A 12,145-nucleotide genomic window follows, 5' to 3' on the forward strand; every position below is an offset into this window, starting at 1 on the left:
AATGGATGGATCCTCTCCTCCTTTTCTTCTTCCTCCTCCCCTCCTCAAACTATTTAAAATATCTACAACTTCAGTGTAATTCGTACCTAGTGATTAAACCACAAATTTCTTAAGTATCCATTTTATTCTTTTGATTACCCAAGCAATGTTTTCTAAACCTTTAGTTACTATTTCCTCTACAAAGAAGTTAGGTTTAGTTTTTTCCATTGTGTAAAGTATATTCCACTTTATATTTAATAGAAGATAGCTGCAGGAACATTATTTTTACTGTAAAATAAAATATTATAAAATATTATAATATGTAGACTTACTTTTTAAGTTCAATTGGAGAGAGATTGGGTGGTTTGTTATTTTAGAGATGTTTAATATCTGTTAGAAGAAAAGACTTGAAGAGAGTTGAGGTTGTAATACATTTATCTGCATGTATCTTCTTGTTAGCTGTGATGAAATATTAGAACAACAGGACCAATACAATTATTTAAACACATAATCATAAATCATTCAGAACAGCACAGCATCTAGCCGGCTAAGCATCAAGTGAGAAGTTATTCTTATTTGGGAGTGATTCACTGTAACAAGAAGGTAAATTGGAAGCTACTCTAGGGAATAGTATTCTTCCAGGAGGAAGCCTGCAGACATATGGCTATAATATGAGATTTTCACAACACCACTATAAACATATTTCATTACTCTGGATTTCTTTTGCTAATATGACATTTAATAATTAAATCATTTTAGCCCCTTTTAGATTTCTACTAAAAAAAAGTTAGCTCATAGGGTTATTCTTAATTAACAATGTTAATTGTGTTAATACAGAATATGCACAAAATCTTAAATTCCAGAAAAATAATATTTTAGTTAATAAATAGTATGTAACCTTTCATTCGATAAATCTCTAAGCAGAAATGCTCATGGGCCCAAAAATTGTAGGGTTCAGCTATATATATGTTTTTTAAAATATTGTGGTGGAAAAGCTAACAAAAATCTTTAAAAGGAAGAAAACAAATTCAGTGAACATGTGGAAATTCCTAAATAGGGATAAGCACTAATGTTTATACCTATGAAGTAAAAAGATATTTTTCATGTAAAGAGTCTGCGGCATGAACTAACTAATAATCTGTCTCAGATTACATAGTAGAGTTGGATCATCAACTCTGAAATGCTTCCACAGGAAAGCATCAAGTCATAGAGAGAAGGCTTTTTCCTTCCTTAAATATCAATGCATTTTCTGTTGCTCTTGTTTTATTGCTGTTGAAACTCTAGGCCAAATAACAATTTTTTTGTTAGTTTACATTTGGAAAAAATCAATGACTTGAATTTTTAAAAATTGGTCATAGTATAAGATACTTAACTATGCAGATGATTAAAATGTATATGATAGTATTTATGTTAATGTTCAATTTGGTTTAGGAAACATCTGTAAAATCATCGTCACCAAATGAAAAACAAAAGAGAGGCCATAGGACCAAAGCTATACCTTCTCATGGTACCACAATATATTTTTTCTTTAATCTTCATATATATTATTTTTAAATATGAAATTCTTATTTTATTTCTTCCACAAGAGTGAGATTTAACTGTGTCTGCTCTGAAGCAATTACATGGTAAATGTCCGGAACAACAGCCACAGAACAATTCATGAGAATCTGCTCACTATAACTGAGACACACTTGGAAGAGTGTTGAAATGGAGGAAGACGTCTAGTCACTGATTCAAACTTAAGTGCTCTGTTTTGTCTGAGGACATCTCATACTTTGTACGTGTGTGCATGTATGCATGCAAGTGTATGTGATGCTTTAAGACAATGATGAAATTTGGAGAACCATACTTTTAGGACTGGGCACCAATGACAGTGAGCACAAAGAGAAGTGAATAAAGTGACTTGAGTGATATTTTGCTGCAGCTTAAATTACTTTGGCATGATATTGGGGCAGTCAGAACAAATTTACCTAATTTTGAACTGATTTTTTTTCACTTATTAGCTCCATGAATAACTGACTTAATTTCCTTTAGTTCATTTTAATTAATTAACTGGTTAATTAATTAATAATATTAAAACAAAACTACCTTCTACACAATGGTTTTAATAGGTTTTCAATAAAAATAATTCCTGTGGTGTGGAATTGTTCTGCAATTGGAGTGGTATGCAGTGTTTGACAAACAGAGGAGGATATTTGAGATGGAAAATGATTAATATAAAGGCACAGAGAGAGAAAATACAAGTTTGATTGAAATATAGAGCTTATAAAGGGAACATAAGTATGGAAATGAGATTTGGGGCAGATTGTGGAGTGCTTCATAGAGATTAGGCTCTCTACAGGAGTCTGATTGCTAGACTTGTTGAACATGGACTGGCTGATTTAACTAGAAGCACTATGCCTGATAGAAAAGAGGAAAAAATTCTAAAAGAGGTAGGAGTCCAAATACTAGGCAATTGTGGTGATTCATATAGTACTAGACTACAAGATTTCCATTAGTGCCTTTTGGCCAGGAATTAGTCTCTCATGACCTCAGTTTCTTCATTTATAAAATAAAGCATTTAGACTAGATGGATTCTAATATTGCTTATGACTTTTAAAATACTGAGAATATGACTTCTATGACTATGACTATGAGATAGGGACTTTGAATAGTGGCCATCTAAAGAGAATAGAAGAATATAAAACAAAAACTAAAGCAACCAAGCAAACAAAAGCAAAAACAAACAACAACAAAAAACAAAAACCAAAAACCTACATCGTAACCAAAGATAGAGAACCTATTACTGAGTTACTGAGTATATGTTTTTGTCATTTCAAAAGATATTTCACAGAAAGAAATTAGCTATTAAATTATTGTAATTACTAAGTATGCTTCTGGTAGTTTCATTTTTTTTTCTCTTTTTTTCTTTTTAATATCACATTTCTACTCTAACATTTGTTATGAACTAAAAACCAATTTTGGAAAAATCTAAAAGTTTGCCTTTGGGCTGCGACTAGTAATACAAGAGAATTTTTCAGAATTTTATGAGAAAGTTAAAAAGGGTAAAAAAAAATACCAAACTTTTACTTTCCCTAGTACTCCTGGGCATTTCGAACAATATAAAATAATGCTGTAAAGGAAAGTGCAAAAAGTATTTATAAACATTATAGAACAATATATAAAAACCATCTTTGAGAAAGGATGATTCATAATCTTACTGTGATTTCTGTATCTGAACAATAAATATATATTAAAAATTGTGTCTATATATCAATTTTTATCAATTCATCCATCTAAGGACTTTTCGGTTGTTTACATATCTTGACTATTGTGAATAATGCTTCAATGAAAATGAATGTGCAAATATCTCTTCAAGATACTGATTTTATTTCCTTTGGATATGTACCCAGGAGTGGAAAGGCTGGATCATATGATAGTTCTATTTGTAATTTTTTGAAGAACTGCCCCACCGTTTTATATAATGGCTATATCAATTTATGTTTCCATCAATAGTGTCTAGGGGTTCCCTTTTCTCCACATCCTTACCAATATTTGTTATCTCTTATCTTTTGTTAATGACCATTCTAACAGATGTGAAATAATATCTTATTGTGGTTTTGATGTGCATTTCCTTGATGATTAGTGATGTTGAGCACCTTTTCATACACCTATTAGACGTCTGAATGTCTTTTTTGGAAAATGTTTCATTAGATACTTTGCTCATTTTTTTAATTGGATAATTTTTTTTCTATTGAGTTGTATGAGTTATTTATATATTTTGATCTCAAGATATATTACAAAGCTATAGTAATCAAAACGTATAGAACTGACAGGTAAAGAGGCACAGAAGCCAATGCATCAGAAAAGAGCCCAGACATAAACCCACACATATATATAGTCAACTAATTTTTGACAAGAGTGACAAAATACACAATGGGAAAGTCTTTTCAATAATTGGTATTGGGAAAGCAGGATATCCACATGCAAAAGAATAAAACTAGACTCCTATCTTATACCACTCACAAAAATTAACTTGAAATAAATTAAAGACTTAAATGTAAGACCCCAAACTGTAAAACTCTTAAGAGAAAACACATGGAGAAAAGAAGATCCTTGACATTATTTTTGGCAATGATTTTTTGTATAAGATAAAAAGCACTGGCAACAAAAGCTAAAATAAACAAGTAGTAATATATAGCACTAAAGAGCTTCTATACAGCAAAGAAAACAATCAATTAACTGAAAAGGCAACCTATAGAATGGGATAAAATATTTGTAAACCATATGTCTTATAAGGGGTTAATATCCATTGGCAATTCAAAAGTGACATATGCAGAGAAGTAAGAAGTCAAACAACGAGTAGCTGTTAAGCAGAAAAGCTGAAGAGCTTTTAGCAGTCTCACTGGACTGGAAAGAAAAAAATTGAAAAGTTCAGATCTACCAATGCAAGCACTTTAGGACCAATATCCTAAAGAATAGCACAAAGTAAGCCCAGTCTGCAGAATTTATTGTTTACCTTTAAGGCATTTGTCCTTTTAGACCTGGAACTGGCTAGGAGGTGGAGAAGGCAAACAGAAAGCTGTTCATAAAATTCGGATTAGCTCAGCAGAATTCTAGGTGGTCTCGTGTTAACTAGGGAGAGAAAAATGTGTGTTTAGAGTACGATAGTGAATGGTCTAACTAAATGACCTATACATTTATTCAAGACCCTGAAAGTTCAAATTTTGAAAGTAAAGATGATTAGAGATTTGCAAGCCCCGCAAAGACTAAAACTTAATTGGTAAATCAGTTCAGTTCTTGATTGGATTAAGGTTATATGTTCCTATTCCAACTATCTACCAGAACCTACCAAAATGTTCTTCAGAACTATCACAAGAGATTCTACACCTCTTCATATACAATTTCTGCGATTAATTTAAAACAACCAGATAAGCCTTCCCTTTTATGCCATGATCTTATAACGGGGATCAATTTTACCCTCGCACAGTTAAACAATTAGAAAACAGGGTTCAGTATGGAAAAGAGCTATCTTTAGACATTGGACAAAGGTGGCACAGGACTTAGATGCCTAAGGGAAGGAAAAAAGTGTAGTTGTACAGAAAAAGAACAATGAAAATTATCGCGGATGTCTCATTATAAAAACTGTAAAGAAATATACAACAGAAAGGTACTTGAACTGTATAGAATGAAAAGAACAAAACAAAACAAAACTATCCACTGATAATTTTAATCCAGATTTACTAAAACCTTTTCAAGATGAACAAAATTTGATAGAATTTATTGTCAGAAGACCTGCACTACAGGAAATATTAAAAGAAGTTCTTCAATATAAAGAAAAATGAGGCCAGATGAAAAATAGAAATTACACAAAGAATGAGAGTGCCCAGCATAGTAAATATGTACATAAATATAAACTACCTTTAATTCTTTGTTTTTAATATTTTTAAGATATAATTAAGTAAAAATAATGTGGGAAATTTATAATATTGATACAAGTAAAATGTATAATAATAATACATAAAGATTAGGAGACAAGTCAAATGAAATGTTGTAGGGTCTTTATAAACAAAGAAGAAAACATTTAAATTTCAACAAATAATTTAAATCTATAAAAAAGAATCAAATATTAACTTTATAACTGAAAAATAAAAATGAAATGGTTTTCAGTGCAGTAGCTTAAACATAATTATAGAAAAGATATATGATCTGGATTATAAATCAGTAGAAAATATATAGACAAGCTTCTTCAGAGCAGAAAGAAAAATATTAAAGGTCCATGTATGTATATATGTATGCAGGTAAATAGTTTTATGCTTGTAAAGGAGAAAGGCTAAACACTGATCAAGTAGAAAAAGAACAATAACTAAACCAAACAAAGTAGAAAGAAGGAAATAATAAAGATAAGATCAGAAATCAATTAATAGAAAACAAACTTACTATTGAGAAAATCAAGAAAGCCATAATTGGTTCTTTAAGAAAACATATTAACAAACCACTCTTAGCAAGACGTGTGTGTGTGTGTGTGTGTGTGTGTGTGTGTGTGTGTGTGTGTGTGTGTGAAAGAGAGGGAGGGGAGAAACATATTACTAATATCAGGAAAGTAAAAGAGGAAATATCTTCTGATTCTACAAATAAAATGGTAAAATATAGGATGCTATAGCGAATTTGATGCAAATAAATTTGAAAGTTTAGGTGAAATGGATGGATTAATTTGTGCAATTCTTTATTTATAAAAGAAATCAAATTAAACATTTTTTCCACAATAAAAACTCTAGCTCAAAATTATTTTAGCATAGAATTGTCTTGTGTCTCTAAGGAAGAAATAATCCTAATCCTAAATAAACTTCCAGAGAATAAAGAAAAAAGAACATGATCCAAATTTTTAAACGAAGCCACTATAATTTTGCTAACAAAACCTAGTAAGAATATTACAGGAAGAGAAGAAACTACAGGGCAGTTATCTCCCTCGTAAATATTAGATGTAAGAATTCTTAAAAAAAAAAAAAAAGTAAAAAATTTAATCTAGAGATCTATACAAAAGAGAATGTATTATCATTGATGTATTCAATGTATTTATACAAGGAACCCAATGATATAATAACATTCAAACACCAATTTGTTTAATCACATTAACAGAATAAAAAGAATAATTCACTTTCATTTCAACAGATGCAGATAAGATTTTGATCAAATTCAACTCTCTTCTTGATAAAAATTCTTAGAAAGCTATGAATACTAGGAACTTTCTTTAATTTGAGAAAGGATACCTAAAACACAAAAACAAAAACACCACCAAAAACTAGAGCACATATCACAGGCACTTATGAAATATTGAACCTATACACTGAGATTAAAAATGAGGCAAGGATAAGTGCTATCACTTCTCTTCAACATTATATTGAATTTTCTGCTGTGAGCAATATGTCAAGAAATTGATATAAAGATATATGTTTAGAAAACTAGAAAATACAGTTGCCACTATTTGCATAAAATACGTTTATGTATTTGGAAAATTCTAAAGAACGGACTTACAGATGAAGGCTTTTGGAATTAATAATTTAATTAGCTAGGTCATCTGTTAAAAGGTCAATATACAATGATTAATTGTATATAAATAATAATTAGAAAATTAATGTTTTAAAATACCATTTCATTAGCATCATAAATTATCTTTATTCTAGGACTAAGTTTAACAATAGGTTTTCAAGTTCTTTACACAGAATACATTACTGAAAAAATCAATGAACCAATAAATAGAGAGAAAGGGTAGATCAATTGTAGAAGTTTTGCTATGTTTAATGTGTCAATTCATCTCACATAATTTATAGACTAACTTTATCCTCAGTTAAAATCTTTGGAGGCGTTCTTTTTTTTTTTTTTTTGGAATTCGATTTTAAAATTTACATGAAAATGCAAAAAGCCAAAAAAGAATAGAGTTAAGAGGATTTTATCACAACATATCTAGGGAAAGTAATTAAGATAGTGTTTTATTGGTACAAAATTAACAAATAGGTTATTGGAACAAAATAAAGTATTCAAATTAATAACAAAGGAGGCATAGAAGTTTTGTAGGGAGAGGATGTTCCTTTTAATATATGGAGCTGGGTCAGATGGATAGCCAGATGGTATCAAATGTATTTTGCTTTTCTCCCGCTTTACACCATGTACAAAAATCAGTTATGAGTGAATTGTTGACTGGAATGTAAAATGTAAAACAATATACCTTCTGGAAATTTCTGTCCAATAGAAATACAATGCGAGATACATATGCAATTGATTTTATCATATATTTTAATGCCACGTATCCATGTTACTATCATTTCAACATATAGTCAATGTAAAAATATTGATGAGATATGTCGCAATCTTATTCAAACAAATTCTTCAAACTCTGGTGTAAATTTTACACTTATGGCACAACTCAATTTCGACTAGCCATATTTCAAGTGTTCAATAACCACTTGTTGCTAGTTGCTACTGTACTGGACAATGCAGTTGCTACTGTACTGGACAATGCAGCTCTACAAGATAACTAAGAACAATATCTTAATGATCTTTGTGTCTGCAAAGATTCTATCAATAATCACAAAGAATATTAACTATAAACAAAAATACAACTTTAAATATAACAGCTTCTATTCACTATACATTAATAAAAGTAAAACACAAGCCTCATAGTGGAAGACAGTATATACATTTTAAATATAATATAATATATATTTAGTATACACATATATATTTCAAGTTTCCTTAGCCTTGGCACTACTAGAATTTTAGGCCAGATACTCTTTGTAATTGGAGGGCTATCCTGTTGTAGGATGTTAGTAGCATCCCTGGCCTCAGCCCACTGGATGATCCTAGCGCCCCTCTTTAGTTATGACAAATAAAAATGTGTCCAGACATTGCCGAATGTTCCCAGGGAGACAAAATCACCCACAATGGAGAACTACTGATACATAAAATGCATACGAATTAATAAAAAATGACAGATACAACTCAATAAAAAACACATGGATAACATTTAAGTAAGCACTTCTCAAAAGATGGTTTTCAAATATACAAAAAGATATAAAAATATTCTTAGCCTCATAATTCATTCTGGAAATGCAAATTAAAACCACAATGTGATATGACTATACTGCCACCAGAATGGCTAATTTATACACAATAATTATACACAATAACAAGTGGAGCAAGTGTAAGTCTGTGGAACAGCTGGAAGTCTTATAAACTGCTGGTGGGAGCTTGTATTTTACAATCACTTTGGAAAACTGACAGTATCTACTAAGCTGAGCCTGTCATACCCTATCGCTCAGCAATTTTATACTTGAGTACATTCTTTCTGACAGATATTTGTACGTATATGTGCTAAAATATGACTACAAAGATGTTTATAGCAGCATTGTTCATAATAGCCAATACCTGAACAGAATCCAAATGGGTAAAAATAATCACGAATGTAATACTATATAAAGCAATGGAAATAAACCAACTACTGCTACTTGAAATAATGTGAATTAATTTTACAATCATAATGTTGAGCAAATAAACCATATATAATAAAATATGTACTGTATGATTTCATTAATAAAAGTTCAGATCCAGGTAAATCCAGTTTATGGTGATAGAAGACATTACCTTTGGATAAAAGAGAGGAAATGGTGTCTGGAATGAATGGGGTACTTGGAGCACTTAAGATGGCTAGTAATTCATCAGGGAAGTGATTATGCTGGTGTGTTCACTTTGTGAAAATTTATAAAGCTGTACACTTACGGTCTGTTCATTATTTTCTGTTAAAATTTTAAATCGAGACTTCTGAATATAATCATGTAAGAAAGAACCCTACGTAATAAATTATAAACTACTATGTCTAATCTTGATCACTCTAAATATTTTAAAAAATAATTTTTAAAAGATACAGAGTCAGATAACTATCTAAAATGAACAATATTTTCTGAATGAATAGACAGACAGAAGCCTATAAGAATATTGCAGATACTATTTGGAAATGATAACTAATGTATGCCTGGCTTTTTTGTACCTACAATCTTTGGGGCCACTGGGATTGCTCAGAGTAGCATATGGCTTTGTGAATGAGAATGACACAAGGCCTGGCCCACCTACTAACTTTCTATATTAGGCTGCAGGAGCCTTTTTCCTCAGAGCATAGTTTAAATCCCTGTGTGTCCATGGGGCATGTGTAAGAGAAATGTGTCCTAATCATGAGCATACAAATCATGAACATAAAACTTTTTATTTTAAGAAAATGGGGAAAACAGTGAATAATCTCAGCAACTGTAATAAGCTCATAGGAACTATTTGAACAAAATAGTTATCTCCACAAAGCAAACATTGTTTTATTAATAGATGGCAAATAAAAAATTATGAAAATCTTTTAATTTTAAGATTATTTTATCTTCAGAAATCCAGAGTTTATGGGAAAAGAAATTAATTCAAGCTCAGTTGGAAAAAAAACATTGCACTGACTTTGTGAAAGATAAAATTAAAAATTTTAATAAATTCTTTTAATAGTGGATATAAAGGACCAAGTAGTTTACTTAGTACATTCACACTAAGCATATGTTGAATGAGTGCTCAATGAATGAATTGTCCATGACTGCCAAAATCTAACTCTGGCCTTGGGAAGGCTCCAGGGTGATAGTTCACCATCTTTACAGGAAGTGGTCCAATTTTCTATGAGGGACCTCTTGATTACAGATGTTTAGATATCAATCACTTCTTTTCATTTTTGGTTTATTAGATAATTGACCAGAACCAAAGCATAATGAAGCTCTTTATCATGTTCAGGTGGGAAAAGGAAGTCAAGTATTTAAACACAACTGGATTATGTTTTAAACTTTATAATCATCAAAATACCCCTGCAAAGGAATGCCTGTAACTTTGAAATGGAAATGATTTCTGAAATGCACTTCTAAAACCAAAGTTGAAAGACAATCCTTCTTTAGCTTAACTAATTAGAGCCTCTTCCCTTGAGTAATGTATCTGGTCGTTTCTTTAAACTTCAATATCACCACTTCAAGGTGACATAACTGATAATATACAAATACTTTATCACATATCATCCTTTGTTTTAGCAATCGGCACCCAAAAGAAAAAACCACAAACATTGCTGTGAGTGTAAGAGGTTATGTTTTTCAAAAATAAATGCTTTTAATAAAAGTACCTCATGTTGGTGTAGCTGTTTGTATTTTAAGCATGCTCATGTTTATGTAGTCTCTAAACCACTATTTTTAGTCCAAGATTATTATTTTGAATTCATAGATAAGGACAAGAAGTGTCAGATGAACTTGGTAACCTTCTCGAGGTGCTTCTCACATATAGCTTCAGAGAGAACCAGCCCTAGAAATTGGTCTTTAGATTTCTAGTCCAAGACTTATTTTTACCTAATGCATCAACAGTTCTGTTTGTTTTAACGATATGATAGCAAGCTAATATTTTTTATATTTTATTTTAAAAGAATATAAATTTATATAAATACATTGAACTTCAAATGAATAATTGTATATACACAATTCAAATAATTTGAGTAGTGAAGATATTATCTAGTAGCTTTTGGTAGATAACACTGATAAATATATTTACAATGTATAGAAATTTAAATTAGAGTTATTAAATTGATAAAGCCCTAATATTTATTCGTTATATTTTCAACCCAGCTGGGATTCAGAGTAAAACTTTATCGATGGGCTAGTGACAAATAGGGAATCCTCAACTTTTTGCAGTGTTCGGAGGCAAAAAGGCAGGTATGTGTAAGGAACAAGCTGTGATGAGTCAATAATCCTTTTAAACATACCTTAGTAGCTAGAGTCACGAAGACCACTTTCACCCGTTTATGATGGTTATCCCGAGTTGATGGGGACTTCATTTATTGACCTAATTTTTTTGAGTACTTGCGATAAGCTAGGCACTCTGCCCAGTGCTGAGGATATAAAGAATAAGGTACAGCGTGGCTTTTAATTAGTGCATAATCTCCAGATGGAACCAGACACATAAAGCCCAATATTTACAGTTCAATATAACAAATGTTCTAATAGAGCTTTATAAAAATGCCATGGGAACCCAGGGGATTAAATTTGTAGCTAAATAGTGATGATGTGCAAATCTTAACAAGTAGGCAGCATTAGAGCAAAGCCTGTAGGATGAATGTATCTCTAGGTATGCAAACAAAAGAGGCTATTCTAGGCAGGGAAAATTATATATTGGTACAGCTTGGGGTATTACTGTAAAGAGTGGGAAGCTGTGTATGGCTGATGCTTAACTTATGCCATAGAGACAACAGTAGTAGAATATGACCCTGGATATATAGATTATTATAAATATCACATATGTAATGGTAAAGAATGTAGATTTCGTAGGTAAAGGAAAACATTAGGAGATTTGAGGAGAGTTTCTAGATAGGAATTATGTTTCAGGAAAACAACTAGAAGCAAAATGCAGAATGCTCTGCAAAGTAAGATGAAATCTTACTGTCAGGCATGTCAGATTGTATGGTATGAAGATATAATATCTTAATTGCTTTTAAATTTTAAACCATAATTAAAATGATGATCTTTCATTTCAAGATCACCAAGGACTTTAAGGCTTAATGAAAATGTGAATGCTGATAAAACATTATAGAGCTAAGAGAGTCAGAGTACGGTAAATAGGAGCATTTACTCTAAAT

The sequence above is a fragment of the Pteropus vampyrus genome, unplaced genomic scaffold, assembly GCF_000151845.1.
Source record: "Pteropus vampyrus isolate Shadow unplaced genomic scaffold, Pvam_2.0 Scaffold25, whole genome shotgun sequence".
Taxonomy (NCBI): Eukaryota; Metazoa; Chordata; class Mammalia; order Chiroptera; family Pteropodidae; genus Pteropus; species Pteropus vampyrus.